This window comes from Asparagus officinalis, chromosome 4, assembly GCF_001876935.1.
Source record: "Asparagus officinalis chromosome 4, Aspof.V1, whole genome shotgun sequence".
NCBI classification, from domain to species: domain Eukaryota; kingdom Viridiplantae; phylum Streptophyta; class Magnoliopsida; order Asparagales; family Asparagaceae; genus Asparagus; species Asparagus officinalis.
Genome location: NC_033797.1, coordinates 61,949,462 through 61,957,370, shown reverse-complemented (window position 1 = coordinate 61,957,370; position 7,909 = coordinate 61,949,462).

Here is a 7,909-nt window from a genome sequence, read left to right as displayed (position 1 = left end):
CTTCACCCAACCCTCATATAATTAGTAGGTTACGAAAATGAGCAAGAAAACTCTCAATTTAGTCATTTACCATTTACAAACTACGTATCTATGTAGTGGTATACATTAAATTCATGGCCATCAAGATTCAAATTAGGATTAATTCTAATACCATGTGAAAGTCTCTCTAACCAATATATCAAAACTCCAAAGTTATGATATGTTTCGAGTATTATAGTTTTATATTCTAACACTACACTCCAATCAAAGTTGAGGCCTTTTTAATAAATTTGTCACACGCAAAATTTCTTATCGATTGCAACATATAAAGAGAAACAATATCCTTCTTGATCCTTTAACGGGAATTGAATGAACCTTGCTATCAAANTTGAACAGCCACTCAACTTGGCGTCTTTTTGACAAAATTTTGCCAAACCATTCTAATTGTCTTTGTTTAGGAACTGAATTAAACCAAATAAAATTAGAGAGCATTTGGCATATATTGTGTTTTTTCTTTGTTTTCATAGTGTTTTAGCCAAATAAAAAACATAATGCGTTTGAAAACCTATGAAAAAACCAAAACACTTACGTGCAAAAAGCGATTAAGTAAAAATACCTAAAAGGTGTTTCGAGTTTACTAATATAATGTTTACCATATTATATTATTAAAAATAATATATTTATAATAAAAATAAAATATTTATAATTATTATAATATATTAACAACGCTTAATATAATAAATTAGAATATCTAGGGTAGATACATTTGTACGCTAACTATATTATATATATAAAATGTATTATAAGAAATATATTATATTAAATTAAATATAATAATTATTATAATTACTAAAATATATTCTAAGTATATTCAATACAATTAATAATATAAAATATTATATGATAATTATTATAAGGGTAATAATTAATATAATAAAATATATTATAATATAGTATAAAGTGTGATATTATAATATATTCTATTATAATATATATTGTAGACGGTTAAAATATACTTTATTGGACCAATGTTGAGTCCGAGCCTAAGAAGTAAACACCCATGGGCTAAACACTTCAGATGGGCTTAAGCATTAGCATATGATAGGTTACAACGAAGTTCACTTGGATTACATGCACATGACTGCATCCAAGCCAAAGAGGACCTGAGTCCTAGTCAATTCTGAAGACAGACTCAGGGCCAAGTCAAAAAGGCGTCCTCAAGTCAGCCAAGTTAATAGACAAGTTCAAGTCAAGTTCTGAGTCAAATCTGAACTTATCATCGGAGCTTGACCAAGTCAAAGTGATGCTTTTAGCGAGGCTCGTCCAAAATGAGCTTTGCCCAAATAGTCTATGTAGGACACACAACGAAGTTCATTGAAGACGTAGCAAAGTACGCTAAAGCCGAAGCCGCAGCGAACCTCGCCAAACAGTCCATATTGATTCGACTCGACCAAATCAAAAGTGAGTGTAGGCGTCTAAAAATGCCTATAGGTGTCCGCACACAGCTCAAGACAAAGAGAAGGTGATGAACGTCGCTATCCGAATCAAAGAGGATTATCCAACGCCGACAAGCGCCTGAAGCAAAACGGCGAATCAAGTGACCTACACGCTCGACAATCAGCTCGTGCGCGCCAATCAGCTCGCATGCGTCAATCAACACGCACGCGTCAATCAGTTCATGTGCATCGATCAACACACACGTGACAATCAATTCGTGCATGTCGATCAACACGCGCACGTTAATCAGCTTGCACGCGTCAATCAACATGCGTGCGTCAATCAACACGTGTGTGTCAATCAACACGCGTTCGACGGTCAATTCCGCAACGAAGCGTACAAGTCAACAAGACGATCAATTACGCAAAACGGTAGAAAATACAAGTCCCGGAAAGACCAGAAAACACCAGAGCTCAGCAAAAATTCGAAACACCGCGTCCGCGCGGTCCATCCGACCCGCGCAAGCGCGGGTCAGACTTGTCCTGCGTGCGCTGTTTCGATCGGGTTCGGTTTTTGATGGTTTTTCTCGAGATTTGTTGGTTCTAGGGGTTTCTAACTGACCTGATATCATCCCCAAATGTGGTTAGGCTGTTGTTAACTGAAGATAGAGCCAAATCACTTGTTCTCATCCAAATAACCGCTTCTGAAGCCCTATAAATACAAACCTAGTGCCTCCTTTCAGCAGGGGCGGAGTTATTATCAAGACGTGGAGGTACTGTCGGATTGTGGAGTCAAGGGAGCACGAACTTCAAGCAAATACCCCCTTGGTGAGGTAGAAGCTCTGCCCAATTTTCCATCAACCAGATCTGATTCGCGGTCGTCCACGGATAAACCCCGGCACAGGCAAAGAACCCACGCAAGCAAGATCTGATAAACGGATCTTGTGTTTATTTTCAAGAAAGTTGTAATCTTTTGTTCTTTTGTTATTTGAATTCCGCAATGAATACATCAACTTTCGACGGAAACAAACTGGCGACCACAGTGGGAGCCAACAGCTTCGCTGCCGGAGCTGTCGTGTCGCAACCTCGGATCTGCATCCCGGTTGAAGAAGTGGTCGAATACGAGTTCGACCAATTGAAGTTCGAGAAATATCTGTCGTGTTCCTCCTCCAGATCCTCCGCCTCTCGCAAGCGAAGGAAGATCAACGCCCCCGTTGCTGCGATAGCTGAACCTCGTAATGCCTGTCCGGTCTCCAACGAGTCCGGATCTGCAGATCTGAATTCCTCCTCAATCAAGGAGTTGAGTACAGAAAGCACGTCTATTTTATCGAAGAGAGCTCGCCAAAGGCAGCACCAACGCCTTGCGCGCCAACTCGCTAGGGCTTTGGAGTCAATTGACGGGATCCGTTACGAGACGGATCTGAAAATTAGGCAACGTCAAGCGCCCCAACAGCGGACAAATGCCCTCTCCTCCAAATCACCAACAAGTGAATGGGTACAAGTCAAAAGGACCCGTTCAACTCTTGAAGAGCGGATCAAAAAGCGTCGCGTACTGCTTGCGCGCGCGAATTCTTGCGCAAGAGGTCAAAAGATTGCAGAGGGAAGAAGTGGAAAAGAAGCCACCAAAACTGCACAAAGTTTGGAGGCCAAAGTACAAGACGGCGGCCGAAAAGATCGAAAAATGCAGGTCACTCAAATCCGACCCGCCAATCTGCAGGTCACCCAAATCTGACCCGCCAATCTGCAGGTCGCCCAAATCCGACCCTCCAAATCGCGGGTCACTTGGGTCCGACCCTCCAATCTGCAGGTCACCAAAATCCGACCCGCCAATCTGCAGGTCGTCCAAATCCGACCCTCCAAATCGTGGGTCACTTGGGTCCGACCCTCCACTTTGCGGGTCACCCAAATCCGACCCTCCACTTTGCGGGTCACTTGAATCCGACCCTCCAACCCGTCGGTCACTTAAATCTGACCCGCGCCAGAGTCAAGGCAGAAGATGTTCTACACCTGTTTCGTCGATCCCTTCGAGTTCCGCACCTCTGGTGGAGCCCCACGACAACATGGATTTGTCCCGATTCAAGGTGAGGATAGTTGATCGCCTGGGTCCTTTGCACGAGGATCGAGGCAAAGTTCTGATTAAAGAATGCTTGGGTCCGGTGACTGAACCCCGAGCGATTCGTCGAGCTGGGGGTCGCACACGCCCTCGTAACAATTTTAAGCCTTCTCATAAAGGGAAAACTCCAATTTCTACCCGCCTGGGGGTGTTTATCCAAAACCAAGAGCCTGTTGAGATCCTGCGCTCCCAAAAGCGTAGTTCTAAACACGTGACTCTTAAGAATGCTAATAAAGCGGCAAATCCCCTGAAAGAAACGTATTCATCTGACGATGACAACGTTATACCAGGGGAGTCATGTCAACACACGATAGGTTGCTCCGGTCATCTGATCGATGAGTTGTACTATCGGGCTGGGGGTATGAACGAGTCTCGGAAAAGATATGCCCGAGAAACCAAATCTCACTACCCGTGCGCCGAACTAATCAGGACAATATTATCAGTATGTAGTTGCCCCAAGACCGCTCCGCAGAGGGTCTCGGTATCCGAGAGGATCTCCAACGGAATGACTAAGTCCAAACCAAAACGTCTCCGTAAAAAGAGATCGGTTGTTCAAGGTGACGAACTTCCAAAAGTCACAATTAACATGGCTGATAAGGGAAAGTCGATTCGACCTTCTAGTTCTGACCCTCTCGTATCGCACCGTCTAACCCGGTTGCGATCAGGAACTATTAGACAAAGGGATTATCAGAGAATGCAGAGAGGGTTATCCTCGGATGATGAAGCATCGGACGTTAACTCGGCAATCGCTTCTGATAATACGGTATCCAGTCCGGGACAATCACGTGTAGTGTTCATGATCAATACCGAGCAAATCGCCAAAATTCTTGAGGATGCTCTAACCAAACAGAAAGAGGCCTAGCGAAGCAGAAGCAAGCATTTAAATTCGAAATAGAAATGGCTATGCAGCGGATGAAGGAAGAGCACGACCGACAGATTCGGGCTCTTTCCAATCAAATGGGCGAATCCAGCCGTCGCAACGCTGCTAACCAAGTAGGTAGCGATTCAGATGTGGATGAACGCCTTAATGCTGATAACCCCACTAAAGACGACAACGCTGGGGGTGGCCCCGTTATTCCTCTTAAGAATCGTCCAAAGCCCGATACGAGTGAGGATGAGAAAATGAAAGATCTCGAGAGTAAAATCAACGTTCTAATGTCTGATCGAGAGGTAAAGAGGACTGGCATTCCATGTCCCTATCCAAGAGAATGGGATTCGATCCCGTATCCGGCGAAGTTCAACCTGATTAACTTCACACCGTTTGACGGGAAGGGTTCACCCACTCAACATCTGATCTACTTCAAGTCCCACTTGGGTATGATCTCCGGTAATGAAGCATTGATGGTTCGGTCATTCGTTGGCACCCTTCGCGGGCCGGCCTTCGATTGGTACCGCCGTCTCAAGCCCGGAAGTATTAACAACTGGGACGATATGGAGAACTCATTCCTTAGTAACTTCTTTGATGACGACGACGAGGTATCCATCAGGACACTTTTTGATGAGAAACAAGAAGATGACGAGACAATCGACGACTTCGTCAAGCGCTTTCGGAATAAAGCAATAAACTGCCGAGATCCGATCATGGAGGACTTCATCCTCCAGACATGTCATAACAACCTATCTATTGAGATATTAGAAGTTATGGGAGTCGCACCGTCCAACACTTGGAAAGAGTTGAAGACGCGCGGAGAGCGGGCTGAACGCTTCCTCCGAAGGAAGAAAGCCGAGAGGAACCAACCGACGGCGAATCTTCCGAACTCAAACTTCGCCTCCCGTGGTAAAGGAAAGGCACATGCAGTGGTTGTAGACGTTAATCAGACATCGCAACAACCCCGAAGGCAGCAAAAGACTTCGGATCCGAGACTCCAAAAAGAGTACTCCTTCAAGGACGAAGATGTTCCAGCTATTTTCGAGTCCCTCCTTGAAAATAACAAGATCAAGCTACCACCTATCCCAGATCAGGAGGAAGCTGATAATACTGCGGATCCGAAGTACGCGTACCACAGGAGGATCCTTCATCCTACCAAGGCTTGCTTCGCTCTTAAGAATAGCATCCAAACCTTGGTTGAAGCCGGCGTTATATCGCTTAAACTGCTTCTTTCAAGACTCCGACAAGTATAAGAGTATAAACTGCTTCTTAAGACTCCGACAAGTATAAGAGTATAAACTGCTTCTTAAGACTCCGACAAGTATAAGAGTATAAACTGCTTCTTAACACTCCGACAAGTATAAGAGTATAAACTGCTTCTTAACACTCCGAAAAGTATACGAGTATAAACTGCTTCTTTCAAGACTCCGACAAGTATAAGAGTATAAACTGCTTCTTAAGACTCCGACAAGTATAAGAGTATAAACTGCTTCTTACTCCTCCAATCGGTATATGAGGTTAAACTGCTCCCTGATACTCCAATAGGTATATGAGTCTAAACTGTTTCCTACTGTTGATGGGAAGTTCCTGGAGAATGTTACGCTAATATTCTTAAGGATAACCCGGTCATGTAACGGAGTACAAAGTCAGACCCAGTTCCAAGAAAGAAGCTGGGGGTGGATGATTCATGTAATGGGAAGTTCCCAGAAAAATGCTATATGTAATTTTCTTAGGGATAACCCGATAATTACAAACAAAGTGATAAACACTAAACCCCCACTATGATTTGTACTCCCACTCTCACTGTCTACCTGGTCAAACCTTCCTATAGTTATGACCACAACCAAAGTCCCCTCGATTCCTTCCATGAACGAGAGGTCCACTTTCAAATTGAACGATCAAGCCTATAAAAGGTAAGATCGTCTCAAAACTCCCACTTCCACTGCTTCCTTGGTCAAACCTATAAAAGTTAGGGTCACAGCCAGATTCTCCTCTCGATTCCTTCTATGAACGAGAGGTCCACTTTCAATTCGAACAATCAAACCTATAAAAGTTAGGATTGTTCCTGATCTCACTTAGTCAAATCTACAAGTAGTTAGGACTAAGACCGAGTCATTCCTTTTCGATAAACGAAAATCTGCCTTTGTTCCTTTTTCACCAAACCTATAAAAGTTAGGGTCGAAATTGGGCTTTCTCCTCAAATGAATGAGGGATTCTTTTGATTCAAATGACCAATCCTATAAAAGTTAGGGTCGTTTGAACCTTTCTGATTCTCGGAGTGGAGATCCCACTTTTAGTTTCATCTTTTCGGATTCTGGGGGTGGAGATCCCACCTTAAGTTTCCTTTCCTACTGTAGATAGAATATAAAATTCTTTCCCTTCAGTACCGGGAGATAGAATATAAAATTCTTCCCCTCCCATTTTCCAATCTGTCTTTGTTCTTAGAAAAGACACAATTTTCAACTTCCAATCCGGGCACTTTGCGCACGGGGAATTTTATCTCAACTCCTAAATAGAGATAAGTCTATGCCTAACACGCGTTGCCGGTTTAGTCTTTCACCGATTGAAAAAGACACCAGAATCCAGTCTGGGGCATTTTATCCCGAAGCCTAAGTAGGGATAAGTCAGCGCTTAGCCCACGTTGCTGGGTGGTTCGTTCCCATAAAAACGACCGAGTCTACGTATTCAGCATCGTAGCAACAAAAATCCATGCCTTTTATGCATGGGGAATTTAATCCCGAATCCTGAGCAGGGATAAGTCAACGCCTAACACGCGTTGCCGGTTAGTCTTTTGCCAAGGACAAAAGCCCACATATTCGACGTTGTGGCAGACCATTATTAATAACGCCGAAATCCGCGCCTCACACGTGCGGGGAATTTTATTCCGAACCCTAAGTAGGAATAAGTCAACGCCTAACACGCGTTGCCGATTTAGTCTTTCACCGATTAAAGAAGACACCAGAATTCCAATCTGGGGACTTTTATCCCGAAGCCTAAGTAGGGATAGGTCAGCGTCTAACACACGTTGTCGGGTAGCCTATTCCCGTAACAATGGCAAAATCTACGTATTCAATATCGTAGCATCAAGTCTAAGGGAGTTCATTCCTTTAGCACAACGTCACGTGTGGAACGGACTTAAACAATCCGCATGCAAGCCCGATTCAAACGGTAATCGGTAAAGGCACGCCAAATCCGTTGAAGGCTGAGGGTTTGCCAAAAACCTTAAAGTCTACGTCTGATACACGTCGCTGTTTAGTCTTTTCACAGGAGAAAGACGAAGTCTACGTATTCAATATCGTAGCACTAAAAGAGTTAACTCTTTTAGCATAACGTTACATGCGGAACGGACTTAAACAATCTGCATGCTAGCCCGATTCAAACGGTAGTAGGTAAAGGCTCATCAAACCCGTTAAGGGCTGAGAATTTGCCAAAAATTCTATAAATGCGAGTCATTGACGTATCAGCTTCATTAGTTGGTCTCATGACTTGAACATCCAACAAACTTCAGGATAA